At 31.0% G+C, this 26,439-nt stretch overlaps 1 protein-coding gene across 5 annotated transcripts in view; it reads left to right on the forward strand.

Moving 5' to 3' along the window:
* The window catches only part of LOC106786832 (M-phase inducer phosphatase), an 82,445-nt gene that overhangs the window by 35,419 nt on the left and 20,587 nt on the right, over positions 1 to 26,439 (forward strand). The window lies entirely within an intron of this gene.

A 26,439-nucleotide genomic window follows, 5' to 3' on the forward strand; every position in this document is an offset into this window, starting at 1 on the left:
ATTCCAATGAAACTGCTAGAGTGCCCCGTTTTTCAGGTAGGTGTGGGAAGATCTTGGCCACTTTGTGTGGTACCTGTATGCCGGTTGGCTTGGATGGTAGTAGACCTTACCTGCGTTAAGGGTCTTCGAAAGAGGCTCAGGATAGAACCTGCAGTTATTCCTTTCACATCCTCCCTCACACTTTTTCTCTCTCTCTCTCTCACCCTCTTTTTTCCTCACAGTAGGACCTGTTGTTGTTGCTCCTCCGGTTTGTTGTATCCATCCTTATGAAGAAATAGAATGATAGATCAGTCCCTTTAAACCCACCGAACACCTTGATGCCTTCGCTTCGAGACGTTAAAGAACATCAGAAGAAGAAGAAGAAGAAGAATAAGAAGAAGAAGAAGTGAAAGAAGTGGAAGATGAAAAAGCAGTATCTATCAGAAGGACATCAGAGGTTCAAAAAAGGAAAATAAATTTCTTCTTATGTCAGAGAGACTGAGTGAGAGCCTTTTCCTTTGCGTAATTGTAATTCCACCACAAAGAAATATCATATGTTCATTTTTCTTTCTATATATTGTATGTATACGTATTTTGCGTTTGTGTGTAATTTACATCAGTTGCCTTCCAAGTTTACTGCAAGATCATTGTCATCATCGTTAACATCTGTCCTCTTCCGCGTGTCGTATATTTGTTAGAAACATATTTATGGTATGCGTAAAGTTCACAAAAGGAGGGATTATCTTTAATCTTATGTTTGATGAAAATTTAATTAATCCTTCTGTAGCTTAATTTTTTTTTCTTCTTGGATTTCGTTTGAACAAATATTTCTGATTTAAATTATTTGTTTTATATTTCTTTCTTATTCTTTTTTTTTTTTTTTTTTAATACAAATACAATATATTGCTATTATAAAATTAATACAGCTTTAAAACCTATTATTAAATAAGGAACAATGAATGTATTTTAAAAACAATAATAAAATAATAATAATATATATATAAATTGATAAAAAATAAATAAAATGAAAGGAATACATATAAGAAATATATCCTTGAAGAATATAATTTTCTAATAAGAAGAATTTAGTTAGTAGAAAGGTTAGAAATCTATAAGATAGAAGTCAAACTTTAAGAATACATTTTTTGTTGTTGTCAAAAAACGTTAACTTCCTGTAAGAAGTTGGATGTTAAAACCATAAAGGCGGTTGGAGGTTGGCTCAAGTACGAGTGGTATTTTTTGTGAAAATTAAGAGATAGATACAGAGTGATGAAGAGGAGAGAGGGTGGAGAAAGAGAAAAAAAAAGAGGGTGTCTTAGAATCCTGGGAAAGATTATACTTAGATGGTGGAATCTTTCCTGGAGAGTCCTGTTACATACGGACAAACAGGTTGACATCCTCTTACAATATTTATCGGCGAAGGCGGTCGAAGAGTAGACCCTTCTTCTTGCATGGCCCAATCTGCCTGGCCCTTCCGGCGAGGATCTTTTATTTCTTTCTCTTTTTATCTCTTTATTTTCCCCCACTACTTTCAAATATATATAATATATCATCTAATATTAAATATATTATATTCATTTTTATAGATTATGTTTATAAAATATATTGTTATTATATTTAAATGGACAATAATAACTAATACATATAAATAAGAATACAAAAATTATATTACTTTTAAATACTCTATATATTAATTATATTAAATATAATATATTTAATATTATTATTATATAACATATATAATATATATTATATAATTAATATATTATATATAATATACTAATTATATCTTATTACTTCAGGTTGCGTCAGGATTGTGTTAGGATTATACAATTATATAAAAGATAATTATGTAATTATCCTAATCTATATTACATAATCTTTTAATATATATTTAATTAATTTATTTGTGAGTGTATATATAATATAATTACATTTGATTATATTATATAATTTGTTGTATAATCTTATCATAAAAAAATGAGGTTAAATGATGTAAGAGTACCAAATATATGTACAAATAATTCTTTCGACATGTTCGAACATATGTAGGCTTCCCTTCGGGCTGCTGAATTTTGGCGGGAAAGCCAAGGTCGATGGTCCTTAAGGATCTTTCCTTGTTCCAAAGCTACCATAAGACCGGTTTCTCTTCTTCTTCTTCTTCTTCTTCTTCTTCTTCTTCTTCTTCTTCTTCTTCTACATCTTTGTCATTCTTTTTTATCGAAGATAAACGTATAATCAGAATCCATGATGAAGATGAAGAAGTTTTAAGAAATACGTGTAGATAAGTTTAACACAATTTTCCTATGATCAGTCGACATTTTTCAGTCTATAATTTAATATTTATATGTTCATATAGGACTTGATATTGGGCATCCAGTTATTCTACATGAAAAAAGTAAGATAAAAATGTTGAATAACATTTTTTTATTCGAACCCTTGTTAAAAAGTACATCCACCGCATGTAGTATGCAAATTAAACAAATTATGCAAATCAAGTGAAAACAATGTTCTGTTACTTCTTCCGATATGTTGTAGTTTGAATATTGAAAAAGTTGAAATCAATTATTACCAAGTATAATATTAATCGTGCATTTGAAGAGATTTAAGAAAACAGAACACGTTATCATAAATCTTTAATTAGACAAGAGTAAGATGAAAACTTACTACAGGAGACTATCAATTTTAACAATTCTTTAATCGGTATATTAAAATCTTAAATTAACCGATAAATCTATACAGAGAATTTGACATTTATTTAATTAGTAAATACCCCCATGAAATTATTGGCCAGTGTAATTATCGGTACTTTTTTTGTTCAACTTGGTGACTCATAAATATCAGATTCGTTTAAAAACATGATAGTTATCTTACGTTGTTCAATAAACAATATTTTAATCACAATTGCATATATGCATACTGAATTTTTTAAATGTGATTTTCTCGAAAACTAAACCACATGAAACAACATTTTATTTTACATTTTATTTTTCTACTTTTTTTCATGTGAGGAATTATTTGTTATTATTATTTATATTATTCATTATAAGTTAATCATCGTTAGTTTTAATTGTCACATAAAAGTGGATTTTTAAATTTGATTTTCCTTAATACTAAGTTTCTAATAAAATAATATTTAATTCAGACATTTTCTTCGTACTTTTTCATGTGGAATTATGTAGTATTCGTTTGTACATGTTATTTTGCTTAGTTGTATGTATTGGTAGATATACATGTGTGTATTTATACTGCGCAAGATAATTAAAACAGAATTAGGTGATAAGTGAGTATTTCGAAATAATAGGACTATGTGAATAATTGACAAGTGTACTTCCACGTTGTACATGTGTCATTTAACGCTTCGAAAATCTTGCAGTAGGCACACACATGTGTTTTTATTTCTTCCATTTTCGTCTCGACAGTAGGCGAGTCGAAACAGCACGCGTGTCGTACATGCGTTACCGATATCTTTTAAGAAATAAAATAAAAAGATCGTGTCGATTTGTTGAATACAGGAACATAAAAAAGTGCGTGAAGTTCTAAAAACGATTATTATTGTTATTACTAATATATTATTTCTTATATTGTGAAACATGTACGTAATAGTTAAATCAAATCTAAATGATTATTAAATACTTATCGATAATTATGGGATTGTTGTTTGAAAAATTTAGTAACGATTTATAAATATTTTCTCGATTCATATTAGTTATTAATCATATATTAAATAACTTTTCTCCAAATCAGTACGAATCATTAAACAAAAATAAATTAACAAAAGAAACTTTTGAGTTTTGTTAATAGCATGTAATAAAACATTGAATTAAATTAATTTAACTCTTTGAATATTTTAAATTGATTTACAATGGCTCTCAACCTGAAAAGAAGTAAAGCAAAAATTTGATCATATTTTTTTAATCAAATAATATTATTACAAATAAAAAATAGTGACTTATACATTAAGAAAAATAAACATAGTAAATTCATGAAATCTTATTTCGGTTAAACAAATATAATAGAAGTCAAGTATAGTTACGTATTAATTACAAACACATATAGATTATGGTTTAAATAATATATTAATAATCGATTTTATTATAAGGTTATTTTCCAAATATTTCCAATATTCCAATATTATTCTGAATATTCCAAATTATCTTTCTTCGTAGAAACTTTAACATTCGTCTTTTGTCCCTTTTTCTATTTAACGAGTCCCTTTCCGACATATCTTTTATAACTTCTTCTGAAAAGAAAACTTTTAGATTTCGATGGACCAATCAAGATCTGGCGGAAGAGAAATGAAAATAAAACGAGGTGGATTATTTATGAATTTTTCTCTCTTTTTCTTTGAGTAGATTCTGACAGGGTGTAGGGAAGGAAGGATTCAGAAAGTATAAGAGAAAATATAAGTGCTGAAAAAAAAAGAAAGAAAGAGAGAGAGAGAAGAAACACCAGTTTTAGATACTTTAAGATTTTTAGTGACTTAAATTATTTTTAAATGTAATAAAATAATCTTTTCAATATGTTTATTTTTTTTAATTTTCTTAAATTTTTGTTTCTAAATCTTTTTAAATATCTGCAAACCATGCACAAATACGATGTTTAAGTTATAGAACCTCTGGTTCTAGAAAGATGTTCAAATTTTTTACGATTAAAATTTGTGTGGGTGATGTTTTAGAAATCCTAAAAACCATTTTATTCCAAGTGCACCATTTTAAAAGGGATTATTTATTTTTCCATTTGTGAACTTTCTTACTGTACAGCAGTAATTTTTGAATTACGGAACAAAAAACAAACAAAAATTTTCTTTTCAAAAATATTCAATACGTGGTATCAAAAGTGTATATAAAGTTTGTGAATAAAAGATTAGATAATACTTATTTCAAAAAAAAATGTTGAAAAACCGAAAATTCTCGATTTTCTGTAATAAATAGCCTTCTTTCTCTTAAGGTAAAAAAACGGAAGAAAGAGAGGACAACAAAATGTTTAATAAAGAAAGAAAGAGAGAAACGAGTGTAAAAGAAAGATTAGAAGAAATAGAGCATAAAAGATAAAACAAGAGTGAGAGAGAGAGAGATATATATAAAAAAAAAGGCGCCAAGAATATAGAAGAGAGAAAAGAGAAACGTGTCAAAGAAAGAGAGCAAAGGGTCTGGTAGGGCTCAGAATTATAAAACGTGGTGGGGGTTTGAAAGAAGAACTCAGTATGAGAGAAAGAGACAGATGAATACAGACGAGCCACGGGAAGGCCTTTTAAATCGGCGCTCACTAGCGGGATTTAAAAATGGCCGTAGTCAGCTCGGCCGTTCGTCCTTGGCCTTAGCACAGTCGTCGAGTCGGGGGCATCAGCTGACCGGTTTTGGAGGGAAAACCGAGGATTCCTATCGCCATTCGTTTGTGGGCCCCTTCCTTCGTGCTCGCTGATTTCTTTGCTTGTTCACCATATCGTTGTTCGTTCAATCGGAAAATCGGCACACCACTTTTCATATTTCCTTTTTATAACTTATATGTATTTTAACTTTCTTTTCGCATCATTGCGGTGTGGGTGAGGGTGAGGGTGAGGGGGTTGGGTTCCTTAAGAAATTTTATTATTTCTCATTCACTAGTCTATCCTTTTGTATCTTGGGTTTCTTTATTCGTGAAAAAGATCTTTTCTATCTACGCGGGTTGGATAAAATTCAGAAGATACATTTTTCCTACCTTCCTTCTACGTTTGTAAAATTCTTATAAAAGATGACCATTTAAATTTCTGAACAGTTTCTTCATTCGTTTATTCATTTGTGCGATTGTCAATCCCTAACGTCAGTCCCTAACGTCTGACAATTTTTGAATTTATTATTTAAATATATTCGCATATGTGTGTGTGTAGGGATATATACAAAGTATTTCACTTAACTAAACCACACCTTAAATATATCCCTTATTTCGTACGATAGAAAAAAATGTCAGAGGGGAAAAAATATTCTGTTCATAGGCGCCGATATTTTTTGTCTCGAGATCATTTTTTTTCGAGATTTTTAGGTTATTCGTATTCTTTTTTTTAATGGGACTGCATATTTTCGCTACACAGTCTTATAGATTATTTAAAAAAACGAATTCAACGAGGTGCAATATGTTGGCCTTTACAGAGAAAATTGTGAAATGTTTGGCAGTAACTTCAGTACGCGCTCGGAGGACGATAAATGAAGGAATTATATTTAATTAAACTATAATACAAATTCGAAAATATAACCTAAATGTTTGTATTGAAAACAAATTTGTTATTTACAATAAATTAGTTAAAAAAGAGTTATCTGATATCAAAAATAAAACTATTTTATCATTTTTAAGAGCTATATTGTGTTTATAATGGAAGATTACAAAACTCGTTTCAAGATTATATCTAATTTCATATTTCGTTGTATATACTCTAATAAATAGGAAGATACATTTTTAGACAATATTTCAACAAAATAAATATATAATAAATATATTAAAATAATATCTCAGAGCGTTGCTCAACAGTTGGCCATTCATGCAACCGACATTTTATCTTACATTAAATACCGTTAGAAAAATTTTATCTAATCGAAATGATAAAGATAGTACATAGACTCTGCCATGATACAAGTTTGTAGAAATAAAACATTTCTTTATAAAATAAGAAAAAAAAAGAACCAAAATTAAAGTAAAAAGAGAGAGGAGGATTTAAAAAAAAAGAAGTAAAAGTAGAAATAGAAGTAGAAGTAAAAGAAGAAGAAGAAGTAGAAGTCGAAGTGGTCCGTTAAAACATTGAAAAAGTACACACAAGTACAATTAAATTATATTCTTCTACTCTTAATTAAATTAAATTTTAAAAGAGTAGAAGTAAAACTTAAAAAAAAAAGAAAAGAAGTAGAAGTAGAAATACAAGTAAAATTATATATAAAAAAAAGAAAGAAAAGGTAGAAGTAAAAATAAAAGTAGAAGAGGTTTAGTTCGTTAAAACGGATTTTCGTTAGAAACGAGTACCTACTTTATATATACTTACGTCCATACTCGATTTTGGAATGTAAAAAGCAGAATGGAAATAAAGAGAAAGAGAAATAGAAAAAGATAGAGAGTAGAACATGTTCGTAGACAAACCGCTGGAACGACGACGTCTCCGAAGGATAGTGTTATGTTAATTTAAGTTTCGAAGGTATTTTTATGCCCCGACTACGTCGCGTTGTTGGGGCGTAGAGACTCGAAACGGTTCGTATAGGTTTTCTTTCTTTCTCTTTTTTTTTTTTATCTCTCTTTCTCTCTTTTTCTCTCTCTCTCTCTTCTTCATCGATCCAAGACTGGCTCTTTACGGTAATGGTCGAAGGGCTGGCTCTTTTTCGGTTCGGGAGTAATGAATTCACGTAAGAGTGTGTGTAGGACGAATCTGTGCAGTCACGTTTGTCTGTTTAGTTCCGTGGTAAGCTCTTGAGATACGTGAGAAGATATACTACTCTCTGTCTCTTTCCTTCCTTCTTTATTTCTTCCTTTATTTCGACAGGGATTCTCAAACGGGACAAACCGGCCTGCCTTTCCCGCCAAAATTCCTACACTCCCGGTCTCCTCCTCCCCGGGCGGGCTTCTTTCTTTATTTTTTCTTTTCTTTATAACATATGCTACGTAATCGTATTCTTCTTCTTTTTTCTTTTTTTTTATTTTCTCTCCTTTTGCCTTTGTTTTATTTTTATACATTCAATTACACATAGTATACAATTAATGTAATATGTTTTAATATCATTTTATTAATTATTGCAGTAGAGATGGTTTTTTGATTATTTCAAATATTTATGACAAATCTACATAAGTATTGACTTGTCTAGAAACACAATAGAAACTTTTAAATTATTTTTCTTTCTTTTTTAAGTTAACTCTGTACATTAATATTTTAATTCTTTTATAAAAGTTCAATTTTAACATAGTTATTATAACAATATTATCGTATATATTTAGTTAATCATACTTTTGAAGAAACATTTATCACTTAACGGATATTTTCAAGTAAAATATACAACTTTTATTAACAAGACAAAATCCTAATAAAAAGAACAAGAAGGAGATACAAATTTTAACTATTTTTTACTCATTTTTCATTATTTATAATGAAATATGATATAAAAAATGATAGATATCTGTATATAGATATACTTGAAAATTTTAACAATTTCCTTCAAATCCTGTCTGGAAAGTTCGTACCATTTTGTACAAAAGATATAAAAATAAGACTTTTTAATTATATTTAACTATTATTTATTTTCGCATTATTATTATGATATAGATAATAATTTAGCAGGTTTGTAGACAAATCAATAAACACAATTATTAATTATTTATATATACTCTTACGTTTGCAGTACCAGATTAAAAATATAAGTTAAAAATAAATCATATAATTTGGATTGTAATTCGCGTTTTACTACCGGAAACTTCGAAGATTTGTATCTTCTCGATAATAAAATGCAGCAAAGAATTTTCTCGGTATAAAAGAAAATCATTTGAAACGCGTTTAAGGGTAGTCAGGTTGAAATACGGTTCTAAAAGGACCCTTCAGTCCTTCGAGTTTAAAGAGAACACTTGGAACTGCAAAAAGAAAATTCTTATGCGGGTTTGAAATTTTCCAAAGTTTCCAGACAAATGTAGATAAGTATTGGAGTTTGCTCAATAGTTCCTGCCGAATTTTTAAACAACATGAAATATTAAAACTTTCATTATTTGTCGACTATTTTTCAATTTAAATGTCTAATATATAAAAGTTTGCAAATTTACAAATCAGCGTGAGTAATCGAACAAATATTGTTTTTGTTTATTTAACTATTATATTGTTTACAATCTGTCCATTGAAAATATTAAACAAATTTTATTAACGATGTTGGACGTAATTCAAAATGTATTTGAAGTATCAGACAAATGTTTCAAATAATAAATCGCATAAATTGCATTGAAATTTGGTTTATCATTGTATACATGAAATATTTTTATGTTACCGATGATAAAATTCGACGAAACATTTTTCTCCCGTAAAATAAAATCTTTGAAACGAGTCTCAGGGAGGCGGACAGGTTGAAAGAAGGCTTTTAGAAGACCCCTAGAATTCTCTGAGCTAGAAAAGCAGATCTATTCAAATCTTCGATCTTTTACAATCTACCAACAATCTTATACATTTACTATTACATACACATTTTTCAATATGTTAAAAAAAAATACATATATATATGAAAACAACACAACATATCTACGATATAAAAATGTAAAAATTAACAATTTTGTAAATCGGTAAAAATTTGTATAGGAAACCTAAAAAATCCAAATAATCTATCCATCCATTCGGTGTGCAAAGAAAAAGGTTTCTAATCTTCTTTGTTAGAGTACCAAATATTCATGTGTTGGATTAAAAAGAAATATCGCGATAGAATAAAGTTTTTTATTTATCCATTTTTTACCTTTCTTTTTCTAAGTTCCGTGTGTTAGACAAAGACACATTCTTTTACGTAATTGACTTACGTAACATATTCGTGTTAGAAATTCTTAACCGTTTGACGATGGAACGTTCGTTCTGACGTGGAAGCACGTTTGTACCATTCACTTAAGCGCGACTGAATTGATAACGAAGTTTCGTGCATGAAGTACATCCGAAGGGACGATTTCGAAAGGATTTCAAAGGGACGTTTTTATATATATGTATATTTTTATATATATTTTTTCTATCAAATATTTTTTGCTCTTATTCGAACTACAGATAATTAAATACGATTGATATTTTGCTGTGTATATGTGTGGCTATATTTCTATTATTGTGTGGTTAAAAAAAAAAAGTAAAAATCAACATTTTTGTCAACAAAGAATAAGTACGTAAAAATGTATTCCACGTTGTTGACTTTTGCTTATGCGTGTACTTTCTTAATCCAATAATACGAGACACGTGTCATCAATTTTTTGTAGAAATTCTAATATTTGATCTCTTATACTATTGAACTTTGAATGTTTGTTAATAGAAGTGGTTTTTCGACGAATAAATTATTCCGATTAATTATACCATGTTTTTTTTTTTTGATTGGATATGTGAAAATTGTATTCAACGATATTTTTGATATTTGATATTTTCATTTATTACCGCAGTTACAACAGTTTTACATAACAAAATAATCATAAAGTAACCAACCCAATAAATACAAGAATATATTTCTAAAGAATTTTATATTCGAATAAAATCTAAAATAAACCAAAATCTATAGAAAAAAGAGATGGAAAATAATAGTAGAAAAAGAAGAAGAAGAAGACAAAAAAAGAGATGCTCAAGCAAATCCAACGTCCATCTTTCGTCTTTTATTGTTCTATAAACGAAAAATCGTTTCTCTGGCTGCAAGGATTTATGGTCAAGAGGAAAGATCTTTTTTGAAAGTCGGCAGAACGAAAACGAGGCCGATACGAGGACGGTTGAAAAGAAACTACCAGCTCCCACGCCGAAAAATTTCAGTGCCCTTTTCTCGAGAACAGAAGAAGAGAAAAAGAGAAAAAGAAAGAGTAGTCTGGCGTGGGAGGTAGAGAAAGAGAGAGAGAGATAAAGATTGCACCCCCTCCTTAGGGGAGGCTTCAACGATCTTCCCAAATTCTTTTTCTTTTTTTTTTTTTTTTTCTTTTTTTTCTCAGCTGATGGTGCACTACCAAAGACGACCCCATGAGGTTCTTCCATTTCCGATTTTAACCATGGGTCCACGTGTTATCTTAAAAAAATAAAAAAAAAAAAAAAACAATTTAGAATAAGAATGAAAGAGAGAGAGAGAGAGAGAGAGAGAGAGAGATAACTGTTAGAGTATTGGTGGTATTTAAAAATGTTTCATTATAGGCGCCGCAAGATTTTTGAAACGTCTTTTGACCAAGGGAAAACTTGGATACCTGTGTGTGTGTGTGTGTGTGTGTATGTTTGTGTATTTCTTCCTACTCCTGACCTAACGCATGCGCTTTGTTGATCTTCGAGACGTGTCTCGATTTCTTAAAGACGAAATCTGACACGTAGCAGAGAGGGAGGGAGATGAACTTGCTAGGAAAGGGAAAAATAAATGAGAAAGGGAGAAAGAGAGAGGGCGGTGGGGACTGAGAATGTAGGGTCTGAACCTGCGTTTTCTGCACAGACATCAAACATGTGCGTTTCCTGCCAACGCTGTCATCGAGGGTGGTAGGAATTGTACATGAGGGCGTGACCGTGTTATGGTGCTTTCTTATTAAACTGTTTAATATCTATTGTTACATTCATGATAAATAGAAAAGAAATTTTCGAATTAATTAAACGTTTTTATTAAACGATTTTATGATATTTATTGGATCAGTTGTTGTGGTCTGTATTTATAATTAAATTTCAATTGGTTTGGTATAGGATTATTGTAATTAATATATAGTAGGAGTTATGATCGAATGTTCAGTGAAAATTCATTATTTCTATATTTTGCAAGATTTTATAATTAGGTGTCGCTTAACAGGTACAGTCAACCTATAAGTAGTTAATATTGTATACGCTAGTAAGTTCCCATATTGCTAGTAAATATAATAAAATATCAACATGCAATTGAAATGATCAATTTTAACCATAATTAATTTGTCATTTATGTTTAATTTAAATTTGATTTCTATGAATCAATAGGTTTTATCTATTCAGATTTATTTCTTAAATTTTGTCTTTTATTTCCATGTTTTTCTTACAAATTAATTTTTTATCCACAATCATAACAAGAGTCTAGGATATTTAATTGAATTTATTTATTTATTTAATTATATATATCAGTTATATAAGTCGACTTTAAAAGTCAAAATAAAGTTTCTATAATGGAACATTTTTTTGGGCAGATTTCAAATCTTTATGTTAAAAAAAATATTCATTAATTCTTTACCTTTTTTATTCTTTTTTGTTATTGTTGTTCGTTGAGAATAGAGTAATTTCCTCTTTTCCGAGAAGGTTTCTCAACACTTGACCATATTCTAAACACACCCAGTCCTAATTCGTACTCTAAAAGTTTGAACAAAAAATTATGCCAAACATAAAAAGAAGATGAAGAGAAAGAAAGAAAAGAAGAAGAAGAGAAACAATACTGGATAGAACAACGGACTCGTTTCCGTTTCGCATAAATCGTACAGGATTGTGTACCTATGGTTCAGGAACAACCACTTGTGAAGGACAAAGCGGTACATGCAGAATAAAATCCAGTTTTATCTTTTCCTCCTTTTTCTTTTTTTTTTTTTTTTTTTAATTTCCTACTCTGTTAATAGAAATTTGTATTTAAATGTAATTTAAATCTAAAAATGTTAACAAAATATATATATATTTATTCGTTTTATATTTTTAATATTTATTATATAAATTTTTTGTATAAAAATTAGTATAAACTTTTCAAACAAATCAATAATTTCGACCAATACGAAATAAGGTTTTTTTCAGTGTACACAATTGCATCAAATGATCTCTCTGGCTACCCCTGCAATGAAACAAAATTATTCTTCAAACTTGTTTACCAGTTTTTAAAGAATAAATTTTGTGGTCTGTTTTGTTTGCAATAGAAATATACCATCTTAACAATAGGATACGAAGTTAAATAATTGCATTTATGAGCTTTCTGGTAAACCGTAATAAGAGATTATTGTTATCCAGATTTGTTGGATAATACTTATAAAACTTTTCTTTTTTCAAGTATGGACCACATTTTCTTTTGAATTATACTAGAAATATATTTACAGTACTATTACGTGATTAAATTGTTCCTTTTGTTACACTAATGTAACTACTATAAAAGTATCACTTTCACCATTAAAGTCGGCATAACTGAAAAGTATTTAAAATTGACTTTCGTGATTTTGGATTAACTTTCTTTTTCTTTTTTTTTTGGCTTGACAAATCTGAACATCTATATTGAATATCTTTTTTTTTGATAGATGCTGCAACTTTTTAAACATACATACATCCTATAAATACAATGTAAACATGTTAAGATAAAATATCAAAATTATGAAAAAACTTAAAACACAAATTAAACGTAAAATAATATCTTTTTTTTATCGCTTAAATTATACAATTCAATATAATTCGAAATATTTAAAAAATAAAATCCATTCTACTTGTTTTATAAAATTGTTAAAGTTTTATTACATCATATTTTATTTTATTGAAGTAATTTTCATGAATTAAATTATAAAAGAGTTTTTGTACTCTAGTTTTCATTCTTTGTAAATCTTTTTTCATGCGATCTTTTATATTTCGACTATTAAAAACACGTCTTTCTTTTCTAACCTCTCTTTTATTTTAGTTTTTTTTATTTATTTAGAGTATTTGTGCGTATACTACACTTGCTTGAATGACCAGGACGATTAGTGTTTTCAGAACGGATTCTTCTCTCCTTTCTTATTTGCCTTTTATTCATTCTTCTTTTTATTTCTTTCTCTTCTTAGCTTTTTCTTTTTTTTTTTTTACTTCTAATACCATTAATATTCTGTACGTGACTATTTCTCTTTTTTTTTTTTTTTTTTTTTTTTTTTCTCTTTCTTCGTGCAAAGAAAAGAATTTTTTTTTTTTTTTTTTTTCTTTTTCTTCTCTTTCTTCGTGCAAAGAAAAGAATTAGATATATAGAATTAGATAGTATATTTGATTTATTTTTAATAAATTATGTTATTAGACATAAAATATATCATACAATACATATATATTATAAACTAAAGATAAATCTTATATAATATTAATTATGCTATTTGCTATGTGAAAAAAAAGTTATTACACAAACTGTTTTTCTTTAATAAATTTCCAATCTTCAAAAATTAGATTTATTTTATTATTATTACATTCTTCTTGTATTCAGAAAATTTTTGTATTATTTTATCTTCTTTATAATTTGTCTTTTCAAACGTTGAATTATTTGACGGTGTATCCTTTGACGATCTTTTTAACATCCCGACTTCTTTTTTTTCTCTTTCACATTCTCCTAATCTCTGATTCGTGCAACGTCATTCCTCTCTCTCTCTAATATTTTAGGGAACACAAAATATTACGTTCACTATACCAAACCGTCTATTCTACTGACAAGGAAAAAAAAAACAAAAAAAAAAAAAACAAAAAAATGGTAAGTTAGATGTAGAACAACTCGTTAATTTAATTTTCGTCACGAATACGGTGTAACACGCGTGCAAGTAAACCATATTATAATTCTTAAACAATCAAATTCCATCGAAAGATAGAACGCTGAGGAAATGGTTGTTCAGTATTTTTTGTTCTCCTTCCAATACCGGTGTGTTGGATGCACTTCGTATGCAAGAGTCGAGGAGCATAGATACATAGCCATGTAGGCGCCAGAATGAATTTCCGTTTGGATATTCTTGAATAAAGTAACTAGGGACTAAATAGAATTTCTACGAAGCCATTCATTCGTTTAATAATTGTAAATTGTTCAATTGAAAACAAAGTAAACAGTTCTTTTTTTTTTTATATATTATTACATTTGAACAATATTATTTTACAACATAATTATATTTATTTTCAAGAATAATTTAAGTTCCGTAATAAATTAAGCACATAGGTTTTATTTTAGTTAAATTTATTAAGAAATAGATATTACTAGTTTTATATTTGGTGTTCAGTTATTATAACGAAAGGCCAATTAAAAACTATATACGGTTTACAGTAAATATTTTTATGAAGAATGTATTTAGTTGTTATTATATTATTATTTGAATTATGTATTAATCGAATTAAACTTGAATGTTTAAAATTAATAAAATAAAGATTTTTTCTCTTGGTTATGAAAATAATAATAATTAGGTCAAGTTAATATAGAGAAAACAAGAAATCTTCAATGACCTTGAAATTGAATAATTTTAATTTAAAGATTTCTATTTACAAAAAAAATGTTTTATTTCAATTTAATATTTGACAAATTTTATTTCTTATTATTGTTCTATTATAACCTTGAATACCCTTTTTTATAGTAAATAGTATAATTTATATTATTAATAATTCTATGGAAAATAAAAATCATAAAATTATCATAAAAATGGCAATGAAATTAAATTTCCAATCGCTTGAAGGGTTGCCATAAGTTTCTTCATACCTTGACCTAATTTTGATACGCCAATCGTGCGATCTTAAAAGAAAAAAAAAAAAAAAAGAAAAATACTCGACCAACACACAATTCGTTAAAATGCTAATAAAAATAAATCTAAAATATTTCTTAACACGAAATGTGTGTGTGCGACGAGGAACGACGTGTACGCGCGTTATCTTACATTCGTTTACCCGCGCTTTTATGCCAACTCGTTGAAGATAATGAACGCGACGGTTGGAAGATTACGCAATTTCCTCTCTCTCTCTCTCTCTTTCTCTTATTCTTTTTCGTTTCTTTCGTATGCTTTAGTCTCTCCTATATCTACTTTACGACTTTCTACGTCTCTCTCATATTGAATAAGTTCATCGAAAATTCACCGTTTATTCATTCTCACTAATTCTCATCAATATTGTTGACATTCCAAAGACCACGCGCGCGCATACACACACACACACATATACACATACACTTCTATCCAATTTCTTACAAACAAACTGCAGGAAATAAGTAAGTAGTATTCAATCGTAATGCTTTCTATAAACTCGAATGAAGATTTGATTATTTTCTTTGTAACAACCCTACCGGAATGGCTTAGTGTTTGTAATTCTAACTCATACGTTGTTGGATATATTGAAATTATATGTCCTAAAAAGATTATTTATTTTTCTTCTATTTCGTGAAAATAATATAATAATTGTTTAATTAAATGTGTGTATCTTTTATATATATATATATTTTGGGGAATTGACGTTTAGTTTAAGAACGTCTTGATTATACGACGTGTTTCTATGTGACATAACGTCTACCGGTCGAACGATCCACAAACGTGACTCTCGAAGGTCGACAACCTTCCTCGGTCTCAACGTCGACCCATCATCTCGTTCTATCTCACTTACTCTTTCTCCCTTTCGCGTTTCATCATAGGATTATATTCCTCTAAACGTACCGTTTTCTCTTCACCTAACTTCAATATTCTAACGAGCGAGCAAAGATCAGCAAAATATTCGCAATACGGTCCTTTTAAATATCGACGATTCTTGTATAAACTTATAACAGTGGTTCTCAACTTGTAACCCGCGACAAAACTAACGTTAGACATGTTCTATTTCTTCTATATTATAGGTATCTTTATTTATTATGTGTATAATATGATTTTCATAAATTATTCATAGAATATTTTTTTACGAAATATGAATAAAGAAATAATAATAGTATTCTTTGTAATAATATACAATGATTAACAATAAGAACAATATTAGGTTAGTAATTTATTGAAATACACAGAAACATTGACATATAAATTTGAGTCGAATCAAACGGGATAAATTAGAAAAATGAATTAATTGCAAAGAATTAAACAAAATGAACCGTAATCTATAATCGTGTACACATAATAGATAATATTTATGGTAAGGCTCGCGTTACCAATTTGTCCAACTTCCGTAGGTTTTCCAAGTAGTTACACCTGTTAGATAACCATATGTCTTTTACTCTTTGCGCTCACGCGTGTAGACAGGAGGGTGCCTAAATACGAAAAAAAAATACTAAAGAAATAAAGAAAGAATTAGAGATAAAGAGAAAGAGATAGGTAGCATGTGCCAGAGCAAAGTTTCTCGTGTTAAACGAAATTTCCTCCCCTTGTTAACTCAACCACGGTTCCTCCTTCCGAACTCCCTTTTCTGCGTACATGCCCGTCATATTCTACGTATACTCTACTTTCTCGAAATGCAAGTGGTTAACATTATGTTCGGGTAAACGTGACCCGTTACTGCCCATATAATTTCTATCTTATTCCTCTTATTCTTAATTTCGTTCAATTCCACTGAGAAATCTTGCAATTTTTATCTTTTTCTGTTTTTCAGTTTGGTCCGATTTTTTGATTGGATACTCGAGTACTCTAGCATTGCTATTATTATAATTGTTGTTGTGTTATATAATCTAAAATTATTGCACATTTTTCAGTTCTACTCGAAAATCCTGCAATTTTTAGCTTTCCCAATTGTACAGTTTGTTTCAACTTTTGAATCGAACACCCAAGTATTCTAGGATTGCTATTATTTATTATTGACATTATTGTAATTGTTATATTTACTGCTACCAGTTAATTATTTGTATCAATATTTAGATTAGATCTAGAGCACACTGCTATTATCTATAAATACTATTATTATTATTACAATTGTCGCGTGTTGTGGTTGGTGTTATCAGTACATAACCTACATTTGTTGCACATATATCATGAATGTAGGTTATTTAAGTTGGTTTTTGTTTTTCTTCTTTGTCACATAAGATCGAAATACGTCGCGTGCATTCGATAAGGGCCCAGAAGGGATACCACCGGGAGTTCTCACAAGAAACTTCTATTTCGGTGCTCGGCCACTCGTACAGAGGGTCCTTTGTCCTGATGCATAAAGTGAGCAACGGTCCCGAATGGCCTTGGTGCGTCTCTCCTGTGTACGTATGAGAAGGTGGGCCTCTCCTCTCTTTTCCTCTTCTTTCCTCTCTCTTCTCCTCTTTTCTTTTTTTTCATACTCTCTTTCTCTCTGTTTCGTTCTCTTTCGTGATATAACGCGGGAGGAAAGTGTCTACGTTGTATGTACCTACATGAAATAATGCTGAATACATACATATGTATATGAACAAGAAGAAACGAATGTAGAAGAGAGAAGAAGAAGAAGAAGAAGAAGAAGAAGAAGTGGTCGTACCGCTGCTCGGTTGAGAACTTCCGGTCGATGATTCCACGCAAATATCACGGCCACCGCATCCGTTTCTTTACCGCATTTCCGATTGAGTTAATCCGCGAAAATCGGTCCACAGTTAACATAATAAAATGACGAAGAAGATGCAGAAGAAAAAGACGAATAAGAAGGCAACAATGCAGAAGAAGAATAAATGTAGAAGACGAAGGTACAGAAGAAGAAGAAGAAGATGAAGAGGATGAAGGTACAGAAGAAGAAGAAAAGAGAAAAAGTATTGATTTCAATAATTCTGAATTCGAGGGGTTTTTTAAAATTCTGATTTTTTGACAAACACAATTATAATTATAAATAGTATTTTACATTGTCAATTAAATGAACGGTTTCAAATTAAAATCCTCTATCCAATGTGCCGGGTTTTCTGTATTTAGCTCTTTGACAATAATCATTTTTATAAATAAAATAAATGATAAGTAGAAAACAAAAAATAAATATATCTTAATAAAATATGTCTCTATATATATATATATATACTGATAATATTTATTTACAAAAAGAAAGGAAAAATCACTTGTTAGTCAAAGAAATATTATACTGTAAAAAAAACGTACTGTCTAACTAAATAAAAGTGTTAAAACATGATATACCAACACCTAGAGAGACAAGTCAACGTCACGCCTTCGTAACGTCGTCGCATCATCGAACGTCACCGATACACGAAGTATCGTAAGAGAAGAAACTGGTTTCGTATGAAACTCGTCTGCTTCCAGTGAGAAAGAACGACCATCGTCGTCGACGTCGTCCTCGTCGTCGTCGTCGTTGTCGTCGTCGTCGTCGTCGTCGTCGTCGTCATCGTTATCGTCGACGTTTCTGTTGCGTGTCATTACAACATTCTCTGCCTTTTCGTGTTTAAACCAATTCGTTCGTTGCAATTTTGGCATATTGATTTAATCGTTGTCGGTTAATTATTTCATTCTATCGTATTAAGTTTCAAGATTATTTTCGATTCCCACGGATTTGAATTTCGCGCCAAATTCGATAATCTTATCACATTCCTTTTCTTTCACTCTCTTTCTTTTTCTTTCTCTCTCTCTCTCTCTCTTTCTTTCTTTCTTTCTTTCTTTCTTTCATTCTTATTCGTATTCGCATTGGTTGTCTCACGATGTGGTAACAGTAGCGGTACATTAACCGTCTCTTCTGCCAAGCTCCAACTTCTCCTTAAACCTTGCCCCCCTCCCAACCCTTACCAACCCCCTTTCCCTTCTCCCTTCATCATCCTTTCCATCTTTGGTTCGATCTTTTCCATCGCAAGGAATGCGATTCTGCATCGACAAGCCAAAGATGGTACAATGATTGACATTTTTATTTGGGTCTAACCGATATCGATATAACGAATTGATACAAAAGAAATATAGGAAGATAAATAAATAAATAAGTAAATAAATAAATAAATCAATCAATATTTAAACAAAATCTATTTGTATTTTATTTCTTTTATCAATTTTGAATATTGAAATTATTTATTTTGAATAAATAAAAAATAAATCAATCAATTCATGAGATATATTAGTAAAATAATTTGACAATAAGAAGCAGAACAAATTAAATAAATAATATATCATTATTAGTATTAGTATAGTAGTAGTAGTAATAGTAGTAGTTTAATTTATGCTTTACAGTATTACTAGCAGAATAAAATATAAGAGACATATGTCGATATAACAAATTGTTTCCCAAAACATGGAACAACAAATAAATGAATAAAAATTAAAAAAAAAAAAAAGGAGGAAAAACATTTATTCGGATCTTGCTAATGTCAAGTTAACGAAACGGAAAAAATGATGGATAAAAATAAAACAAAAACAAAAATAAGTAAATAAATAAAAATAAAAGTAATACGAAGAAGAAGAAGAAGAAGAAGAAGAAGAAGAAGAAGAAGAAGAGGAGATAACTGGGAATAACAGGTTCATACTTACTTACATACTTCTTCTTTCATTAAATATCCCGTTACAATATAATCCCACAAGGAAAGAGTCGATTTCACCAATTTAAAATCCAATTAAACCTTCTCTTTCTTTATTTCTCTCATTCTCTCATTCTCATCTTGAAACATCTCTATAAAGAAGAAACGCAAAGGTTCGCGGGTGTGCATTTTAAACTCTGAGTTTAAATGCGCGGACGAAACAGAACCCAGGCAGCAGGGCGCACGTTGCTCTGTTTACGCTTAAGGAATTTAAAGGGCAGACGGATAAGCCGGCTAAAGGCAGACTGAGTGAGATGGAAAAAGAGAAAAAAAAACAAACCAAAAAAAAGAAGGAGAGGGAGAGAGAGAGAGAGAGAGAAAGTACGTGTAAAGGGACGAGAAGGGCAGACCGAATTCAAGGGTCGTTCCGGTCCTACGGTGCCTCGACTAAGAGCCCAGTCCCTTTGTCGGGTTCTCGGACTCGTTATAGTCCGGGCACGAATCGGTGCCTTCTCTTCTCTCATCTTTTCTCATCTCTTCTTTTCTCTTCTCCTCTCCTCTCCTCTCTCCTTTTCTCTTCTCTTCTCTTCTCTTCTCTTCTTCTTTACTTTCAGACGATATGCGGCTTATTCTTATTCTCATTCTTATTCGTAGTTTTTTTTTTTGTCTTCTTTTTTTTCCTTTTTATCGCATCCTTCGTACACATAACGATCGTTTCTTATCTCTAAATGTTAAATTAAATGGGTGTCTAAAAGAAGGGCGTATGTTACATATTATACAATTTATCTGACACGATTATGCTGTTTATTTTATTTTGCATTTTGTACATTCTTTGAATACCTAACAATTACATTTCATCCCTAAATGTTCTTTTATCATTTTCGTATATCCTCCAAAATCATATAAGGATCATTACTTATTCAAAAAATATAGATTAATATTAAATATAGATTAAATATATATATATATATATAAAATATCGGCATTATATTATATGTTATAGTTAATTTAATTTACAGAAAAATGTGAACATTATTCATTTGTCATCATATTTCCAAAAATATACAGTTTATTCATCTTCTTTTTATTTCTTTTCATTTTTGTGCATCCATTTAATTTATAATGGTCATTTCTTATCTGAAAATTCAATTAACATCAAACCTTTCAACAGATTACGTATAACATTTTATGCTATAACCGATCGAACGATCGTTTTTTAATAAAAGTTGTTTATTAATTTAATTTTTTACGATTGATGTGCAAATAATAATCAATTTGTTGACATAAATAATGCATAAAACAATTATTAGATGGATAATGAAACTATTCTATAATTATAGTTATCGTCAAAATCAAATAAAATAAAGCAATAACGCAGAACGCAGAATTTTAATTCTAAATTTAAAACCGGTATTTTTGGTTGGTGTGGTACGTTCGCTGTTATATCGGTTTCTAAAAACAGGATATGCCAAATTCCATTAATTTTACAAGAAAACGTTTAAACGTAGATTCATCGGTATCTATTATAATTAATTAAAAAATTTGAATTATATAACATTCTCCTTTACTTAAGTCAAAAAGATAATATTAAACTTAATATTATATTAATAAAAAACAAATTCAATAATAGTAACAGACGAAAATGATCAGAAAATGAAATTTATATCAGATGTAACAAACCCTGTTTTTTACTATGCGTAGAAATTAATTCAGTGCCATAAATAAATATTAAATAAATACTAAAAAGGTACCTCATTAATTTCTATACCTAATCTTAACCCATTCAATTAGATTTGTTTCATTAAATGGTAAATTTCGTTCCTATCATTTTTTCGTCACCAAAATGGATTCTCTTTTCCATATGTTATGCAAAGTCATTCGAATAACATTTAACGTTTTCGACAACTCTGAAAGCGTTTTATTACTCCAATTATTTCAGCATACACTTCGAATAATTAACGATGCATTTCAGCCGCACTTTTCTTCAGATTAAAGTAATGAAAAATCGCGTTTTGGATAAATCTCTTTGGCATCAAAGTTTTATCAGGGTTGCAAATAATATCATACCTTTTTTTGCCATTTATTTTATATTAACAATAAGAAAAATTCTTATTATTTAACTTATTTGCCAATCAAACAAACCTTTTCAAATCGGCAATATCTTATTGGCCAATCGAACAAACATTTCTAAACCAACACGAGCCTCTTCCATGCAATTCCTAATAAATATTCAAAAACATTTTGAATTTACCCGCGTTAAGTAAGTTGACCGTTGGTCAAGTGCGAGGAAAAGAAAGATGAAAGAAAAAGGAAAGATGATATTTGAGCAAAAAAAAGAAAAAAGAGAGAAAAAAGGAGAGCAATTACCGGAACAAGTCGGATCATCCTTGGTGGAGAAAGAGAAACGCTTCGAGGGGGACCATGTGAACGTTGGAACTGCGGAAGGGTTTCCTCTCTCTCTCTCTCTCTCTCTCGCACTCTCTCTCTCTCTCTCTCTTTTTCTCTCTTTTCGGAAGTCTTTTTTATTTTTGCGGAGGTTTCTTGATTACAGGACCTCCGCCGCGCATTGGAAGTTCGTAAAAGAGAGACCGTTTAAGGATGGGCTGGCCAGAAAAGAGATCTTCGATTTATCTTTCTCTCTTTCTCTCTTTTACTTTCTCTCTCTCTCTTGTTCTTTCATTCTTTTGCTTTCTTGTTCATATTTACATGTATATGTGTGCGTACGCGCGCACACACAGTCGCTTGTTCAATTTACAACGATCTCACTCCAGCATCTTGATTAATCGTCTTTGCGTCGACGCACGAAACTTTCTTTATATTAACGAGCCTAATTTAAGGTGTTACGATGTTTGAAATTTCTTATTTTCATTCTTTCTTTCTTTCTTTCTTTCTTCCTTCCTTCCTTCCGTCCTTCCCCTTTTCTGGATTAATGTGGAATAACAAATTGATATGTCGACAATTAAGATTTGTACTTATCAATACGAATACAAAATTCGCGTTTTATGACACATTGCGTTAAACGAAAAGTTTGTTTCGTATAACTAGAGTTACCATACATCCTCTTTTCCTCGGAAATGGCCTTTTCTTTTTAGATCTTAAATTTCAGTCTGACCGGTTATTTTAAATATGCGAAAATGTTCGGATTTGTACTTTCCGCATCATTCTTGCTCTCAAATTATTATTATGATTATAATTAAAATATAACAGAAATACTATTATTTTGAAAATATATCAATTAATAGTTACTTAAAAGATCTTTTTACATTTATTCACAGATTTCTAACTATAGTAATTGAAGTCATAAACTAGACATTTATCATGCTAGCCATTTAACTGTATTTTTATAATTAGCATATCGTATTGCAGTCGAACGTACCGACAAAGTTTACGATAAATTTTTTTTTATGGGAATACCAGAATACTGTTCATCTGAAATCATAATAAAACGAACCCTGTAACGCCTACGCGTAACATTCCCATTCAAAAGTTGTATCATTTTAAAGTTAAATTGTAAGATTAAGAAAGAGTGAAATAATTTGTAGCTAAAAAAAAAATAATTCAGGTATTAGGTAACGTTATTCTTAGACACTGTCTGGTAGATCAAGGACCTTGCACTGTTGATGTTCATCGCAGGTGGTCTTTAGAATATAAATATACTGATCATCGGGATTCGTAATAAAATGAATCCTGTAACGCTAACGTACAACATTCCTATCCAAAAATTGTACCATTTTAATGTTAAGCTTCGTGATGAATGAGACAAAACCTGTTGTAATATTTACATAATACATTCCCAACCAAAATATGTACCATTTAAAGGTACACACAAATTTATGATCAAATGATTCTTGTCTTAGATTATGTTGTTTTTAGATATTATTTGATAAATCAAAGAGACTCCGATGTTATGTTAGTTATTGGTAATCTTTAGAATAACTTCTTGGGTTTGAAATATAAAAATCCCATTCATTTGAAGTCTTAATCTAATGATTCCCATAACACTGATAAATAACATTCCCAATTACAAATTAGGCCATTTTAACGTAACAGTTATTACAAAACACAATTTAATCATTGTAACTTGAAAAAAAGGACCGAAGTGTTTTAGATATTATTCTTTTTAAATACTGTCTGTTTGATGCAGAAAAGTACGCCCATTAATATTCTTTCCTGTCGATTGTTAAAATAACTTTTTATTGGAAATACAGAAATGCTGTTGATTTGAAGTCCTAATAGAACAATTAACATAACACTGATAAATAACATTTCCAATCACAAATTAGACCGTTTTAACGTAACAATTAACAAAATAACAAAATTCTGTTATAAAATTGACATTGTAATCAAAAAGTTGTACAATTCTGCTATAAACATTTATGATTACAAAGCAGTGAAATTATATCAATCTTAAAAGAGGATTGTTAGATAACATTCTTCTTAGATAGTGTTTGATAGATGAAAGAGAGTACGATGATGTTGATGTTCGTCGCTGGCGGTCGGCGGCGCAGGATTCAAACGGCCGTAGCCGTTGAAAATTGTAAGCCCGATACTCGGTGGGCGATACGCGAGAACAGAGAGAGAGAGAAAGAGAGAGTGAGTGAGAGAAAGAGAGAGAGAGAGAGAGATTCCATCTCAGCGTTTCTCTTCTCTCTTTCTCTCTTATTCTCTCTCTATCATTCTTTCTGTTTCTCTCTTTCTCTTAAGCGCGGTGGGAACGAGCAAGGCGTTGTTGCACGGCATGGGTCTCTCTTACGTCGAATCCAACGCGCTTAACATTTTCCTCGTCGGTCGCGTTGCCGGCAGAGTTCTCGTGTTGCTATGCGCGAGAGGAGAGACTACGGGGATGGGTCCAAGGGCAAGGAGGAGACGAAGGAGGTGGTGCTGGCCCGCGTTCTGACGGCAGAGAATCCGTCGGTGTGCGCTGGAGAAGAAAAAACGAGTACACTGCCGCTTTTGCTGTTGTCGTTGTCGTCCTCGTCCTCGTCGTCGTAGTCGTTGTCGTTGTTGCTGGTGCTGCTGTTGCTGGTGCTGGTACTGGTGCTGGTGGTGCTGCTGCTCCTCTTGCTGATGGTAACCCTGTGGTGCATGCCGTTGGAGATGGAGATGGTGACGAAGGAGGAGCACCAGAAGTAAGATAGAAAGAGAAAAACACTGGGAGAAAGAAAGGGAAACAGAGAGAAAGAGAGAGAGAGAGAGAGAGAGAGAGAGAGAGAGAGAAAAGAAAAAGGGCCAAACGAGAATGCGCGGGAACCACCAACGAAGTAGAGGAACGACGTTTCTCGAAAGAGTAGGAGAGAAAGAAAGAAAGAAAGAGAGAGAGAGGATTGAACAGAGAAAGGATTATGGCTCCTCGAATTTTCGAAAGGATCGCGAGGGAGGTAACCGATCGAACGATCCATCGATCGAGTTCCGTTGCTGGGTAGTCCAAGCTTATACTCCTCTCTTCCCCCGTTCCTACTTTTTGCTAACGTCTAGAGTTTAACAAGCTCTCTGATTTGCTTTCACTAACGTTCAAGAAACTACCATCCTCTAATAGAGTACAGAGATCTTTCATTATTATTTACTTTTTATATTAATATGAGTGACGTATATACGCACAACTTTGAATTAAATCATAATCAAAATGCTCGCTATTCATTCGTGGGTTATAAACGAATTATGCGAATTAAACAGAAACTCCATTCAACGCAAAATATAATAAACAAGTATCGTTTCATTAACATATGATACACATGACTATATGCAATATTTCTGTAGGTTCAAGAAGTATACTATTTAAGAAAATATTTCAATGAAATATAAAGATGTGGGATATTAAGTGTTGTCGTAATTCAATAACAATTAGCATGACGGTACTAAACGTGTATCCAATATTTCACAAATTGGATATTATATTTTGGAAAGTATTTCCAAACAAAAATTGGGATAAGAATGTTCGAAGACTCAGAGTGTGGGGTAGTTGGAAAGAGGGTGGGGGGAGATAGTATTCAATGAAATATAAAGATGGGATATTAAGTGTTGTCGTAATTCAATAACAATTAGCATGACGGTACTAAACGTGTATCCAATATTTCACAAATTAGATAACATATTTTGGAAAATATTTTCAAACAAAAATTGGGATAAGAATGTTCGAAGACTCAGAGTGTGGGGTAGTTGGAAAGAGGGTGGGAGGAAGATAGTAGCGAGAAGGGATGGTGAAGAAATCGTAATTCCATAACGAATAGCGTCGCGACGCATGCGGGGGGCAATGGACTTGCCGAGAATGCACCGGTGTTCGCGGAATACCGCGATGCATCGTGCCTTTCTGTTTACAAACAAGAACCTCTGTCTCCCTCTAACTCATTCCTTCCTCGTGTTCACTCTCTTTCTCCCACTCCCACGTGTCTGTCCACGCCTCTTCCGCCTCCCTCCATCTAATTCCTCTTCTCACTTCCTCGGCCAACATCACTCTACTCGGTTCACTCTTATTCCCTCTTTCTTTCTTTCTTTCTTTCTTTTTATCGGTCGTCTCTCCTCGCAAGTTCCTATGTCGTTACTTACTCTTTCTCGCTCTTACTCCCCCTCCCCACCACCGAGGCCGGTCAGAACGACCGTTGAGATTTAAATTCTTCTGCGGGAGGACGAGGAGATTTCAGCCTGGGAACAGCCGACGATGGCCTCTACGGGATCACCGACAAGAAGAAAAAAAAAGAAAAGAAACACTCAGACAGAGTGTATATAATATATA

This window comes from Polistes canadensis, unplaced genomic scaffold (assembly GCF_001313835.1).
Source record: "Polistes canadensis isolate GaletaPanama2010 unplaced genomic scaffold, ASM131383v1 scaffold_84, whole genome shotgun sequence".
NCBI lineage: Eukaryota > Metazoa > Arthropoda > Insecta > Hymenoptera > Vespidae > Polistes > Polistes canadensis.